We start from the raw sequence: 15,218 nt of genomic DNA, 5'->3' as shown, positions 1-15,218 counted from the left end.
GCACCGTACGTTTCAGCCGAATGCGGTCAATGGGGATCTATTGGGGTGCCGTGTTTTCCTTAAACAGAATCCTGCTTGCAACGCGCTCTCTTCGAATCAGTGTAAATACTTGCGAAAAATTACGCGCAGTACGGTTCTCTTTTATGCCGCTTAAAACAAGGAATAACAGTAATTTACAAGAACTGCCCAGAAAATATGCTTCGTTCCATACAGCGAGCATAAGACCGCAGTGCTTAATGCACGGGATGTTTTTTTCTTTCTTGTCATGATGGAAACCGAAATCTAAAGTACTTTACAGGAATCTGTTGCGCCTTCGGTACCTGAAAAATATTCGCTTATGTTTTCTAATCGGCTGCTGAACCGAATTTCCTGCGTTCGATACCGGGAGATTTTTTCAGAGTATTCAATTAAATTGTGAATTCAGAATTTTTAACTACAGTTTACAATTTTGAATATGATGGGTTTCATCTTCACAATATAGTCATAAGTACAACACTAAATAACAACCTTCGCTCAAATGTGTTTTATTTTTATGTTTACCACCATTTTATCGCGGCCATAATGCCAGCATAGTGCAGAATATAACTATACTGACCACACTTACATAGTGTTGGCTGTTTTTAAATGAAAAATTTTTGCTCTTTTTCTACAAGAATATACATTGTACACTGGAAAAACGATAGCGTTTGTCCCTCTTCAGGAGTCTTCGGCCAGGCACTGAGGCGGGTGAAGCAAAATACTAAATACGACAGAAAAAGAAAAACATTGAACAAATAGCAGCTGCCAGAGGGCTAGAGTACTAGGAACATACGATCCCTGGAAGCTCAACTTCTCTCCGAACGTTTGCGTGCTGAATTTTAGAATAAATATAATTCGTGAATTCGTCGCCTCTCTACTTATCTTTGCATGACATTTACCTGTTTTATTTTCACTATACTTATACTATGAGCAGCGAAGTGGCAGGTTTTTCGCACGCACCGTTTGGTGTCTATGGTGTGTTCTTGCCCTCAGTGACTCTAGTTTCAATGCAGAGGTAATGAAGCGAGAGTTGAGCTCGAATAAGCAGCAGAAGTGTGTTATTGCTGCTGACTTATTTCCCAGTGTGAGAAGAGAAAGCCTTACTCAAACTCATAGGTGTCAATGAGCTGAATGAAAAATGGTGCACAAGCAAACAACCAAGACCACCCGCCCGCCTGCGACTCTTCGAAGTCTGGCGATGTTCCAGTTTCCGTTCCTCTCTTCGGACGGGTCATTAACTTCTTTCCGGGTAAGGAGAGTTGTGCAAGTTTTTTCGCTCCGACCAAAAAGGTTCATGCGTGCATGTTTTTTTATCGAGAGCTGTTCGTGGGTATTTTTGATACCTAGGCAGCTACTCTCTTTTTGGTGGGATATAACCAAGAAAAAAAAAACATGACACTATGTTACCTCTGTTTCAGTAATGCGCTTGACGTGCGCAAATACTTTATGCTTTTGCGGCACGAAATGCGTGGCATTATCCTGCCGGGTCGCTCCGCAAGAACTCACTTTAAGCCTATTCTGACTTCTTCTTTAATCCAACCAACTAAGCATATTGAGGAGCTATAGTTAAATGAATGAAAAGCGTCGAGTAGTCACGTGATCACACACTGGGCTGTACGCTGGAGGGCCGCAAACTCGCTATGACATGCTGGATCAATGTCATGTGATCAGCGATGGTCATGTCGGTGGCGCAGGTTACATGCTAAGCTTGAACAGCAACAACACAGATGAGGACACTTCACCAACGCCTGTGTGCAGCGCTGAGAAAGGCTCTTTGCTCCCGTCGATGCTATGTAGCCGGTCTTGGGACGATGATGCCACTCACGTCATTGTACGTGACCACAATATAATCATGTAATGTGTTACACAGCCATCGGACGCAGCTGAAGCCAACAATCGGCACTAACAGCCGCGTTATAAAACGCAGTATTGTTTTCATGTAGTTACATTAGGTGATGGGCAGCGAGGACAAAAATGACGATAAGCATTGCCTGGCCCAAATCGCCTAAGGAAAAACAGGCTTAAACCAATTTAAACTTAATAATAAACCACGAGTCAATAAAAATAACTTAGCAGAAGAGAAAGAGATAAGTTAAGGTGATCTGCTAAATCACAATTTTGATAGCGTCAACGTCAAATGAAAAGCGAACAAGGAATTCACATAAGATCAGCAATAGAAGAAAGGTGCACTAGAGAGAGGCTATATGCTAGGGAGCTTGATTGTCACTTCGATGGCGTCCCTCAAGCGAAACGTATGCTCCAGATGCATCTTACCTGTGCCGCATTACTTTTCCTTCAACTGATTTTTCTGTGTTCTTGTGTTCGCGTTACAGTCATCCAGTACGCAGTTAATTTGACACTGGTAGCACACGGTTCACCAAACCTAAACAGCTCATAATGTTTGGTGCTATGGCATGCAGTAGGGCCTTCTATGATCCTTGACAGTCGTAAATTTTAGAGGGTTGAGGACAGGAGCTCCTTCCCCTTCAAGACATTCGGAAAGCAGGTGACGCACAACCAGCCACAGAGGGCGGATTGGGGCTCTAAACTTCTCTCGGCCTCCAGCTTTATGAATGCTGTGCATCAAGTAAAACGGCAGCGCGTGCCTTGGCGTCACCACTATAATGAGAATACGTTATTTCGGGCCATAAAACACATTTAACGCGTTGCACTTAAAGGCTTGTGCTGAAGGGTCCTGAATTGCCGTCATCCTAGTACGACTACATGGCATTTGGGCACCAATCTTCATAGACCCGCAATCGCGCACAAATGCATGCCTAAATACATGCATACATAACTACACGCACACATACTCAACTGTGTTCCTCAAGCCTCGTCATGCATCAATCAAGTCATTCCCTAATTATATTGTCTCGTAGGCAGGTTGCAAGATCATTTATTTAGACGCTTTTATTTATTTGGAGAAAAAAAAACTAACCTGAAGTCTGCTTCTATGAGTAAGGCGAATAAGGCTGGTAACACACGTGTTGAAAACAACGGTTGACAACTGCTTCCTAGATATGAGTTCTGTAGAGGAAACAGGCGCTGCACAATCTGACCGTGTCCCAGAGTTTCACGGCGTACGATCGTAATGGTGGCTTTCAGCTCTTCCAAAATGATCGCAAATATGCACCTCTCTGTGTGTTCGGCAGACCTAGGACTCATAGACAGTTCTTTTTCTCCATCGATGCCAGTCTACTATTTGCAGGGCTGTTAGTGAGGAATAATAATAAACAATAATTGGTTTTTTGGGAAAGAAAATGGCGCAGTATCTGTCTTATATAACGGCGGACACCTGAACTGCGGTGTAAGGGAAGGGATAAAGGCGAGAGTGAGAGAAGAAAGGAACAAAGCGGTGCCGTAGTGGAGGGTTCCGGAATAATTTCGACCACCTGGGGATCTTTAACTTGCACTGACATCGCACAGCACACAGGTGCCGTAGCGTTTTGCCTCCGCAAAAACGCAGCCGCCGCGGTTGGGTTCGAACCCGGGAACCCCGGATCAGTAGCCGAGCGCTCTAACCACTGAGCCACCGCGCAGATAAATGTTACTAAGGAAGCAATCACAGTCGGCCTTACTGAAATCAAAGGCAGCTCTGACCAGAGACAATCGCACCATAAAATTCTTTGCACGAAGTATATTGATTGCATTTGCAATCAGTACCTGTATGTCGAAGTCGTCAAAAACTCGAATTCTTCTTGACATCTCTAGTTGTCGGGGCCACTGTGAACATCATGTGATCATTGTGTAATTTTTATCTACGTTCCTGCGAACAACCAAGGCCAAAGAATCTGCTTCTTCTTCTTTATTATAAAAATAATAATGTCCACCATCATCAGCCTGGCTACGCCCACAGAAGGACAAACACCGCTCTAAGTAACTGAATAACTCAGTCCTGTTCCAGCCGCGACCAGCCCCAGTCCCGCGAAAAAGGGACATCTGTATATGTCCGACGTCACCCCGTAGCCAAATATGAATTACAGTTGGCCGAGCATTCAAACTGCGGGACCATTCCAAAAAGTACTATCCTATATACAGTAACGAACACTGGTTATACTGCTGGATCTCCCCACAGAGGGGTTGCGACTCATCTGAATGCCGTCGTGGAACATCAGGAAACGAACTGCTTGAAAGCGCGATTTAAGAGCATGCAGGAAACGTATCTTTGCACTCAACTACCTAGTTCGTAGGACATAGGGTGCGGACATCTCATTATAAACAAGAAGACAGGGAGTAAAGCTCCTGTGGTAGCATTGCATCAAAATTTCTTTCTTTTCTGGTTGTAACTAATAGTAAAAAAGTCACACGACGGCCGAATGTCTTTTGTAACCATAGAAATTCAATTCTGCCGCGAAATGTATAAATAAAGACCTTCAAGCTCAAAACTTAACTACTATTTAGCCTATTATAGAGCGGATAAAATCTTAGAGGTTAGGCTTATGACAAGATGTGCCTGAATGTCAATGCCTAGCATTTGTTCTATTCGCAGAGTGGGTCACCGAACAAAGGCGGGTTAATGACAAGACATTTATTGCGAAGGCAAGATATCCGATGCTCATTACGTGTAACGGACTGAATTCCAAGAGAACGCATGCGTATAAGGGGTGGCAGAAAGTCAGGTGGTCGGAGGAGATTAAGAAGTTTGAGGGGATAAGATGACAACGGCTGGGAGAGAACATGGTGAAGGCCTTTGTCCTGCAGCGAAAGAAGTCAGGCTGCTGTTGATGCTGGTGAGCAATGTAGCAAACAATAAAAACTCTGAAGATATTAACCTTTACAAGGCAAGTTTTAATATTCATCTTAGTATCCTGTACCATGTACATGCAAGAAGAAATCACAAAATCTTTTATCACCACATGGTAAAAATGGGCGCTTTGCAAGAGTGCTGCCGGCTCGGGTTTTTCATTTTGAATCCTGTAAACCTGTTGTACACAGTTCATCAAAGGCATCGGTGGAAATCACAGCAAGTTGTATCACAAAACATTGCCATTCAATATAAGCATAAAGGTTATTGTCTCAGAAGCAGACCTTTTTGGGCATTGGTAGGCATGGAGCTTTCATCGACACCTGTGCGAGAAGAATTTCTCGCCAAAACATAATATTGGTGCATATTTGAGGAACGCAAGTGGGGCTTTTCTAGAATTGCCACCAAATGCGGACTTCGACTCATTACCGCTTTAGGCACCTTCAGAGCTAGAAGGGGCGCTGACAACAAAAAGTACAAGTAAACCCAAATCCATTAATCATAACGTTTTGTCTCCGACTCCCTCAGCAAGTCAAAAATTTATCGCTTTCCCAAAGTACGCTCGGAGTTTCAAAATGATACGTAACAAGTATCTAGTTCCTTTCGCGTTTACGGCATTAACCAAGGTAATTAGCGTACTTTTAGCATGACGACTTTCCAATAAGTTGATCGAAACAACTCTTTCCTTTGTGTATGAGAAGCACTAGGCGACAGTCGTCAAGTAGAGCTGGAAACCTTTCCCACCCGGAAACTTTTGTCAAGTAATACCTTTTAGACAAAGTGTTTTTTTTCTATTTTGTAAATAGTTTTAGTATCCAGCGTCTTTTGTTAATAACATGCTACACCTCTGATATCCTCTCGCGGTGCTGTGTCTCCTTTGCAGTGAAGGCGTTTGTTGCAGACTGGATATGAAAGCACAAATCTTTCTTCTCTCGCAACCATAATAAATTTATAGATAGTCAGGTTCCTTTCATCTGCCCAGGGCAAAAGTTCTCCATTGAATTAGACTTTCCCTGGGCCAGCTGCGTCAAGCCCAACCCCACAGTCGCCGTTCAGTTATCTTCCCAAATGACTCTGCAGCACCCCCGGATATGTTTGCTTTCCTGTAGAAACCGCTTTTTCTCCGTAACAGACAACCAGCCATCCGTTCTCTGGATTGCATATACGCACAAAGTATATTTAGTTGTCATTTCATTTGGGGTACAATTACAAGACATTATTTTCTAATTCATTCTACTGTCAATTTTAATAAAGGCCACCGCGCTAGAAGTACATTGTATGACACCAGGGAGTGCCTACGCTCGCAGCTCCCGCGGGACACTCGCACTAAGTTGTAGAGAGGGCGCCACTGTGTGTAGAATTTACCGCGTCCACCCGCAGCGCATTATCAGCGCGCAGCGGTGACCTTCGCTGAACACTTTGTTTGTTTGTTTGATCAGGAGTGCTTTTAGAGGAAGTTTGTGGTGCAAAGGTTACAGTGATGTGAAATGAAATAATACAGAGTAGAACAAAAATTTGCTATAGGCGAAAAACAAGCATGTATATATGGAAATACACTTTATATTTCGAAAGTTATGCACGAAAAAAAGGACACAATGCGATGCTTCGTATCAGGTCCTTTCGTTTCTTCTTTTATTTTTTGCACCGCACCATTTTCGCACTTGCGCGCTCAGCATTATTCTGCACCTTGTAAATTCGACACGTGTCCATGTTCGCGTGGTATTTTAGATGACCCCTGATACATAACTTCAGCACTTTTGCGATTGCACGAGTTCGCCCCATTCTAGCTTTTCTATACTCATGGTCACTAGCGCAGATGGTGATAACGGCATCGTATAAATTTAAGAGACTGCCCGCAGCTCAGTTTCTTCAGAGGAAGGCTGGGTTCCAGACGAAACGTCATGGAAATTGCAGTGCTTTGAAACATCTCTTCAGTGTTTTACGACTTGATTAGGGAATTCATGTTAACATTTACATTAGGATGCGTAAGGGGGGAATTTCGTCCGACTTCGGACCCCTACATGTTGAGTTGTGTGGCAGAGTGTTTCTGGACTGTCAAAAACATGTTCACGAGTGGCGGACTTCTGTCAAGAACATTTCTTACACTTTGTTTGTGGTCAAGCAGGTTTTTTTGCTGCATTATCAACGCGTCATGGAGGCACCGAGGTCGCTCTAATCGCGACGTCGAACTACAGTTCACAGAGAGAAAGAACGGGATCTTAAAAAGAAAAGAACGCAGGAGTAAAAACGCTCTCAAAGTGAAGAGCAGTGGAAATAATGCTAAGAAAATTCAGTCTGAGATCGTATCTTCGTTTTGCCTCAATTTCAGAAGACGGAAGAGAAAGCTTTGCTCTATTGTTTGTCGCGGTGCCATTTACAGGGATTCTTGTTTGCGCTCGGTGTCCGCCTTTTTAAACATTTTTCATTCGCTGCGGAGTGCCTGTTGACATGAGCTCGTTTCCCCCATTTTTGCTGCTAGCCGCGTTCTTGTCGTCTCTGATAATATTGCGACCAAACTGCTCGTTGTGCGCCGGAGGTTTTGCACAGTGATAATTCAGCCATTTGTCACCCTCGTAGTTCAGAAGCCGTGGTATTTTTGCTCTGCTCCAGTTCAGCGAAAATCCGTCCCTAGCACTGAAGTCTTTTGTTTCCTATCTCAGCTTTCAGTGCTCAGGCCTGAGTCTATGATCAATATTAATTTTTTTATCTTATTTCCGTAATAACATGCTCTCCTATCGTTGTTAATGATGGGTGAAAGAAAAAATTATGTGTTTTAATAAAAGCAAGAATAGGCAGAAAGCTCGCAGCCATATCGGCTATGTGCGAAAATGATGAATGAGCTCCTTTGTCAGACTGCCGCGGCACGAAGCGATGTTTCGGTCTCCTCCGTATATATGCAATGACGGTTGATTGCACTCTGTGGAAGGTAGGGCAAACGAAGTATCGTGCAGCGCCTGTGGTCCCTCTTCACGAAATAATGATATGAGTTGGAAACCTTTTTAGTGGACAAAAGCGGAAACGGGTATCGTTGAAATCAGCATTCTTTAACTCCTTTGAACCTTTTTTTTTTGGAGGATAAACAAATAACTAGTAGCAAGCTGTACCAGGACGAAAATTTGTCCTAAATATAAGAGGCACCAGCAGTTATAATTACAATCAAATGAGCTCCTATTAATTATAGTTACCGCCCCAAAACCCACCATATATGAAAGGAAGGAAAGTAGAGAGTAGAAAGACCGCGCGTGTTTAGCTCAATTTTGGCTCATTGGCATTAGTGTTTTTTCATTGCAACGTATTACAAAAGGCACCATCAGTACGCATGTGATGAGCACGCGATATCGAGCAGCTAAACTATTCACAGGCATACGCGAAGTGGAACACCGTGTAGACAAAAGTTTACGTCAGTGTTGTAATAGATAATTTCAGATTGACCTAAAATTTGAGCGGCATCTCCAACCACAGCCGCGAGCTTTGAACGTCGTGGCATAGCGGAAGAACTGGTAGAGCGCAATGAAACACAGAGGTTGATAGCTGTCTGTGAGCTTTAACATTCGACCCGCGCATCAAAGCAGTCGCAGAACCCTCCTAATGCTAATTCACAGGCAAGGTTAGAAAGGGATGGGACTGCTTCTGATAGGTGTGCGTAAGATTTCAACTGTGATTGCAACCAAGAAAAACGATATGGGAATAATTGTTATAGTGCTCTTGATGAGAACATAGTGTCAGGCGTGTTACTATTTTGATAAAGGTACATTTAAAAACAGTGGAAGGAAGGGCAACCACATTATGCTGGTGGAATCCTGCCGGATGCAGTCATGCATCGAGAAAATCTGAGCTGATAGTTTTGAAAATAAACGTAGACATTTTGTGTTCTTTAGACATCGTATATCAATTCCCATAACACATACGTTGTGAGAGTCTGTGCATGCAAATTGTACACGAAGAAGGAGGTTATGCATGTTATAGGGCTATTGCTAGTTGATGCATAACTGAAATTGGCTAATCAACTTTCTGATTTTGTTTTAAGGGATAACATTATAATGCAAGCATGGAGGTTGTTAACATTGAAACCAAGCTCACATATTAATTACCTCAGTCGGCATTGTAGTACAAAAAATACAAAGCCTCAAAAGCGCACTTTGAAAGTTCCTTAGTTAGCCCTTCACACGTTACATATATGTGCAATGGCGGCGCAGCATGTAGTATTGTCGCCATAATAACGTTAAATTCTCGTTAAACGTTAAAACCTCTAGCTCCCGGTTTACTTCCTTTGAAAAGAAAAATGAAATGAAGGAAGAAAAAATAACGACCACATGTTAGGAAAGGATGTATGTTGGGCTGCCACTGTTGCATCCCAAATCATGTGATACTCGATTCTCGGGCAAAGAAAACGGGTCCTAGTGTTGCTTCGAATGATCATGTGGGATCGATTGTAGGCATTACTAATTGCTGCATCAATCTTTATATCAGTAGGAAAGGGATTTCATTCAACGTCGCCCAGCTGCAGTAAGAAATGGTGGGAAGTGAAAAGATCGCCGTCTTGGGCTTTGTCCTTGAACACAGCGGCGTCCCTGTGGTCATAAAGCAAGGATTGATCGAACAGACATCCCGTCTTGACAAAGACTGGTGTAATTACTACACAGTGATAACAACTAAGACGGTAATTTAGATAGCAGGAGGTGTAGAAACTGAAAGGAGGTTTGTGCACAAATAGATCAGGGGAAAGAGTTCACGGCGGGCGACAAAAAAAACGGCGAGCAGGACGGCAGGCAGCGCCGACGGCCAGTCCAAAAAACCAAGCGATCTCGTGCCGCGGGGCGATGCTTCGTCTTTCACCCGCGCCTCGTCTTCATCGGCGCTTGGCCAGTGATCTTCCTATGCGGCATGAGGCGCGGCCGTCATGGTTCGCTACAAAACTAACGATTAGGCATTGTACTTAGGGCCATATTATTCAAAGAAATTGGCCGGAAGAACAACTTTTACGAAAACTCCAGGATAAATCTAACTTTGCTATACAGCCCAAGACCTGCCCACCCTTTAAGGAGACTAGACGAACCACTGGGGCCTCCAACGAAGAAAGGTTGCATCACACAGGACATTCAATGTAGAAGTCTGCACGAAAAAGGAAAGAAAAACATAAAAAGTTTAAATAATTGCGGCAACCCGCATTGGAGTAATGCGAAAGCATTGACACCTCCTCCGCACTCGTCGCCTCTCTTTGCTTCTCTTTGCCTCTATTTGCCTGTAATAGATGTGGTCTGGGCGCTGAAGCTGCGCTATGCGATTGCACAGATGGCTTAAACATGAAGCCACACGCCCACACAACGTGCAATTAAGCACCACGGCATCAACGCACGAACACATCTGGACGCGGCAAGGTCGAGAGAGTGACTAGCCTACAAGCGGCGCGCCGAAGCGAAAGGGGCCGCATACTCATTTCAAGTCGTATTTTTTTGGAATTCGCCGTCGCTCCGTGTATCTCACGCGATCGTGACATCACTTCAGCAAACCGCCAATGGCGTAGGAGCGACGCGTCGAAGCGGATAGAGCCGTATACTCACTTCACGTTTGGCGTGATATCGCTCCATGCTGCACCGTTACACCAATAATTCCCCTTCATTCACATTTAATGAACTATAATTATCCCTAATGTACCAATATTTCACCATAAATTCACCTTGATCCAAGCTTAACACTTTTCATTGATCATTAAATAATTGATTGGGTTTCATGCATTTCCATTTCACGCATTTTCCTTCGTTTCATCACAGTATTCATTTCGGGTGTTCAAATCTGGCGCCACGCGTTGGCTCCGCCCACACTTTCGGGCACGTGGTCCCACACTTCCGGCGTTTTAAAATTTGGCGCCATTTTTGCTATAGCCTTGCCCACTTTTTGGACATTTTTGGCTCTAATCAATTAACTATTCATCCGATTTCGAACATTTCTGTTTGCCCAGCATCCTCACATCACGCTCTTTCGATTTTTGAACCCCTAGTTTGACCCCATCCCTTCTGAGTTCCGCACAACTGGTGCGGACACGTGTTTGCGGACACGACCTTATCAACATAGCGTGTAAAGCTTTCGCTTTAACAAATGGCACTGACGACTGCCACTCTTAGCTAAAAATTCGAAAAGCGAAGATGGTCAAGGTGACTACTTTCAGAGAAATAGGTGCAGTTGTCATACCGAAAGCCGTTTTTTATACTTCGAATTGTACTACGTGTTTTGGCAAAGCCAACCACTAATCTTTTCAAGTTACTTTTCTAATGTAAAAAGGTGGGTTTTTTTCGTGGAAGTAATGCCAGTGTTCGCGCACGTCAACATAAGGTCAGTCGTGATAACTCGGCAGCTAATCAACTAGTAAGCTGGTTGGTTAACCAGCTGGAACTAGCTGGTTTCAATTAAAGATTTGCAAGTGACAATCAGTAACAGCAAGATATATTTATACTGTTTCTAAAACGCGCTTACCCTCTGAGCTGTACCTCAAGCAGTGCTCGTAATTTCTCGTGCACTTCGAAAAGCGCACCTCCTGTGTGCGCAAAGTGACGTCCATCAGATATTGTCACTTTGCGGCACGCGTGACACGTGAGTGTCTTTCTTGCACCTGCACTGCACTGTTCGCCTCTGCGTTCACTGTTTCTGCTGAGGCAGCGTTGAGAAGTTTACGTGGAACGAATGCCGCGGAGTGATGTTCATTGGCAGACGCCACGTTGCGGGCGCAACGAGGATGCGCTACTTTAGGAATCCGGAGAAATGGCCAAAATTTGTTAAGCCAAAGCGTAGAGGCTAACCGCGTTTTCGAAATGTAAAGAACATAACAGCGGCTACTAGTAATATTGAGGTAAATATTCATAATTTAAACCAGAGATTTAATCCAGTCGTCGTTTTGTTTAAAGATGAATTTGAAATGTATATTAATTTTAAATTTCATCTGCACTGACGTCAGCGTGGAGGAAGCATCAGATAAAAGTAGCCAGTGGCCTAGTCACAGAAATCCGCTGCATGCACCGGTGAACCGTCGGATGCGCTATTCAGCCACCCACGCAAGCTAGAAAGCCACGGCCACGCCGCTGAACAACCATGGTCAATGCCACAGGGTCATGTGATGGTGGAATGAAAAATAATAAAATGGATACTTATAAATTATGGCCGCAGGTGTCTGTTTGAAATAATTATAAACTTAACATAATACACCCATTTTCTGGTGTCCACCAGCACTGGCATTTTAAGCACCACAAGCCATATTTTTACCTCAGAAAAGCTCATTTTTTTTAAATTAATGGCCTGCTTCCCTGAAACACTTGGAGGAAACGAAGTGTTTCGCCTAAAAGTTCTAATAATTGGTTTTTTGGCGGAAAGAAAATGGCGCAGTATCTGTCTCATATATCGTTCTAGCGATTCTAAAAATGAGGTTTTTTTTACTAGAAGTACGTGCTCATCGACATGGCATTGTCGGCGGCCTGTCGTTGCCACTGCAGCGACAGGAATTCTGAAACCGCACACGTGAGAAACCAAAACAGTGCAGTTGGAGAGAGCGCTGGCCACGCTTACGATTGCGCGTCCCACCCTAGCGCGGTTGCAATATACTCTTGTCGCCGCGCCCAGCAAGGAATGTGCAATCTTGAGCATTGTTTCGACCAAAGAAATTTAAAATTGCTGCCGCAAGATTTGCTTTAGTCAACCGCCTCGACATGAGGAGAAAACAAAAACCACCGCGATGTCAGCAAGCTGCCATCATGAAAAGAAAAGAGCGGTGCCTCAACCATGCTTGAGTGCTCTGGAAAACAAATGCGGAATGTACCTTAAGGCATGTTTCCAAATTCACACTCGGGCTTCCAAATTCCCACAAGCGAGTGCAGTTTCTTGCGCGACTGGTCCCTCGGGACAAAAGGAAGAGCTGCAAGGAATTCGAGCAGAGCTGGATTTAGTAGGAAATTCGAATGATGCGCTGGCAGCGAAAGAAAGCCCGCTGTGGAAAGTGGAATATGTTCTCGGCGTACTCTCACAGTAGCATTTCATTCATTCATTCATTCATTCATTCATTCATTCATTCATTCATTCATTCATTCATTCATTCATTCATTCATTCATTCATTTATTCATTCATTCATTCATTCATTTAAAAGAACTATTTACAAAAGAAAGTCCCATTTAAAGAGCAATTTGGCAATTTTTGTAGTAGTTCGGTTGCCGTTCCTTCGAAAACCTAGCAGAAACTTTATTACTTATACATGTTGATAAACCGTCTTTTCAGATTGTGCCACTAAGTATTTTTTTCGGTGCGCCAGATGCTCCAGGCCCAAATTTTTCCTTCACCTGATAGACTGTAAAATACTTAATGCGATGCTTATCTGTTTTTGTGGAGATATTGGGGGAGGGGGGTTAACTTTTTAAACATCCTTCCGTTCATAGCAATGTGGATAGATGTGGGGAAAAAAAGGACAACCAAAATGCTAAAAAATCAGACAAAGATACTTAACTCAGACAGTCTGCTTATAAAGATATTTATGCACGGGCTATGATATAAGCAATAATGCTGAAAAATTTAAACGAAATTTTCGAAAGAAGCACGAAGGTAAATAATACCAAGTAAAACAAATCGCGCCCCAAAAGTACACCAAATGAAAAAATAAAAATGAAAATAGGTTGTTGGAGAAAGGAAATGGCGCAGTATCTGTCTCATATCGGCGGACACCTGAACCGCGCAGTAATGGAGGCTATAAACGATGGAGTGAAAGAAGAAAAGAAGCAAGAGTTGCCGTAGTGGAGGGCTCCGGAATAATTTCGACACATGGATATATTTAAACGTGCACTGATGTCGCACAGCAGACGGGCGCCTTAGCGTTTCGCCTCCAATGAAACGCAGCCGCCGCGGTCGGGTTCGAATCCGGGAACTCCGGATTAGTAGCCAAGCGCCCTAACCCCTGAGCCACCACGGCGGGTAGGCAGAATTTTGCATGTTGCAAAACAGAATAGTGTCGAACAGAAAAGAAAAAGTATCAATATTGTTTTATGAGATCAACATCAGCAAAAAAAAAACTTGTCGCCCTAAAAATTATGCACAAAACGGTAACACAGCGTGATAGGCCTATACACATCCTATAAAGTTATTAATAAAGACTGAATGCGTTCTTGTTTCCATCAGTGCTAGGCTGCTCTAACAAACGGCATCACGAAGCGCCTCATGTCACCACGTATTTGCTCATCTGTTTACAAGTAATGGGTCATAATTTACAAAAAATGCGCATTTCTTCTCTTCAGAGGGATATATTTTCAATTGTTCAGGCTATAACACCCCAAAGCTTACGTAGGCTTAGGAGTGCAGTGTTAATGATGTCCATTTACACCACGGCGCTTCGCCACCTATGCCAACAGCCTTCATGCGGCTCCACCTGTGGTAAGAGATAGGATTCAAACATTAGTTTTTAACTATAATATTTCCTGGATTCATACACTGACACTCAAAAGGCTGCATTATATGTACTGTGGAACGCAGTCAACAACATAGAATTAATGGCGGGTATCTGATCACTCTGGGAAGGACCCCAAGTAACAAAACGCAATTTAACATGTCTTTCGCTCAGAACTTACACCTGCTGTGGTAAAATATCTTTCTCGACTGTACGCGGGGCGCTTCGCAGTCTACCACGGCGAGGTCAAGGAACTTAATACCCGAGCAGGTTACGTGCTCCTGAAGTCAGCCCTATGGCATGAAAGCATGCAAGAGGCACCGTACGCACCTGCATACTTAGGGAAAATAATGACGATTCCGAAATTGTGCCACACGGCCAGTTGAGGAACACCTTTTGTTTGGACCAGCTTTGTCAATAAATGTCGTGATTTTGAAGCGAGAGCTTTACTACGCCATGTTACGCTTTGTTCATATTGAAAGAAGCGACATGGAGATGTTTCATATTTTATAAGGCGAGAAATTTACCGCTTATCTTTCAAAACTATGATTATTTGTTGGCGCGCTTAGAAAAAATAAAAAAAGTCAATGACTGCACCGAGAACGAAACGTCAGCTGTTAAGACGGAACACAATAGAAATCTTCATAACCATGTTCCATGGTCTCTCACTGTCCAATAGTCAGACAGGAGCATATCAGGAGAGCAGCTCACACCGCGAAGTGCGTGGCCTACACCATTAATAAAAGAAAATACGAAGATTAAATCGAGGTTCACCAATGGACACTAGGAGACCACGGAATGTATAGCAAGCGCGGTCGCATTGGCTTCGGTACTTCGCAAGGATGCCAAGTAGGGTTCCAGTCGAGGAGTCCAGTCGCTTCGCACCACTGTGCAGAGAAGGTGTCCTTCAGGGTGAAATCTGTCGCCGCCTGGGTAGGATAACAGTGGTGAGCGGTATTATTAGACCATATTGAGACGAAGACGGCTGAATTCCCAATGCTGAGCGCAGTGGGCGGCAAAGGGACATTACGCTTGAACACGAT

This window comes from Amblyomma americanum, chromosome 5 (assembly GCF_052857255.1).
Source record: "Amblyomma americanum isolate KBUSLIRL-KWMA chromosome 5, ASM5285725v1, whole genome shotgun sequence".
Lineage (NCBI taxonomy): Eukaryota > Metazoa > Arthropoda > Arachnida > Ixodida > Ixodidae > Amblyomma > Amblyomma americanum.
The sequence above is the reverse complement of the archived record's forward strand: the minus strand, read 5'-3'. Positions refer to the sequence as shown.